General features: G+C 36.4%; 1 protein-coding gene across 1 annotated transcript in view; it reads right to left on the bottom strand.

Annotated features, from left to right (window-relative positions):
• cdk17 (cyclin-dependent kinase 17) overlaps window positions 1-1,465 on the bottom strand; it is a 43,391-nt gene that overhangs the window by 28,007 nt on the left and 13,919 nt on the right. The window lies entirely within an intron of this gene.

The following is a 1,465-nucleotide window of genomic DNA, read 5'->3' as shown; positions in this document are numbered from 1 at the left end:
GACATCAAAAAAAGATAAATGTTCACTGATTTTAGGCCCGATATGCACATTACTGGTTAATATCAGCTTAAAAAATCTGAAAAACTATTTTTAACATACTATGGTTTGGGACACACTAAACTGACTATGTAGGATAGATAGTGTTTGTGTGTTGGAAATACAGCATGTGATTCCTCCATTTCAGTGAAAGACCTTATTCATCCTCTTCCCTTTAAAAACACACACAGACAGACACACACACACACACACTCTTACCTGTGTACATGAAGCGACATACGCACAGCACATCAAGCAGAACGTCTGTTAATAATTTTACCGCCGTTCTTGATATTCATGAAAACCAGTCAAGCATGACACTGACACACATCCTCTGTTCAAATTCACCTACGCCACGATTCCCGAGAAAGGCACACGGATTACACCGAAAACAAGAAAGGTGTGAAGGGATATGCACTTTCCCATGTGCTTTTTGTTTATACAGCACTTGTGTGTGAACTATGTCCTCAACTCTTCTCTATTACATAAAAGTATGATCCGGCTTATCGGAGCTGGCCTATGGGCCAAATCATGATGTAATCAGGGTTTAAAAACCACATGCACATTCACCAATTGAAAACCAGCGGCCGGGAATTAAGAGTCCCGTCCAGTCAACACGTGTTCATGTACATGTACGTGCAGTCTTTTAACACTTGGAAAAGGGGCGGCCGAAAAGCAACGGAAAATAAAAGCTGTTCCGGAAGAAAAGAGATTATATTCCCACATAAAAGAGTGCTGTGAACTAGAAAAAGAGTCTAAAGGTGTGGTCATGGCTCTGTAGTTTTATGGCAGGCTGTTTGCTGCTGTACGGCCCCCTCCTCCCTCACCTCAAAAGGAGGAGTACCCCAAGGGTGACATATCGGCCCGCTCTTTTATCTGGCAGAGGCAGTAAAAAGTACCTAACCTGAGGGCCATCCATTACGGCACAGCTGTCTGCTGTCTGTCTGCTCTGATATCTTCAGACCAGAGGGAGAGAAGTGAATCTTTGGTGAATAAATGCATTTTATACATGCATAAAAAATGAAGCAAAGACAATGAAGCACATTATCCTCATTACTATCATTACTGAAATGTGGGCAAAAAAAAAAAAAGTTAATACTATTGGTATATTAAATATTAAGGCAGCATTTATGTATGTATTCTAAATAAAATAAAAATAAATAAAAATAAAAATAATTGGTAATAAGAATTTAATAAAAAAGTATATAAAAATAAATAAAAATAAAAATAATTGGTAATAAGAATTTAATAAAAAGTATTCAATTTTTTTTTTAATTTTTTTAGAAAATGTGCCCAAATTGTTTGAAAAAAATTAAAGCAGTTGATCATGACAAAGGCAGCTATTCTCTGGACATGCATTTGTTGCCCAATAAAATAAATAATTGGATTTAATAAAATAATTTTTTTTACTAACTTTGGGGGAAATGTC

Source organism: Sinocyclocheilus anshuiensis, unplaced genomic scaffold (assembly GCF_001515605.1).
Source record: "Sinocyclocheilus anshuiensis isolate Anshui unplaced genomic scaffold, SAMN03320099.WGS_v1.1 scaffold283, whole genome shotgun sequence".
NCBI classification, from domain to species: Eukaryota; Metazoa; Chordata; class Actinopteri; order Cypriniformes; family Cyprinidae; genus Sinocyclocheilus; species Sinocyclocheilus anshuiensis.
This window is presented reverse-complemented; position numbering and strand designations above follow the sequence as displayed.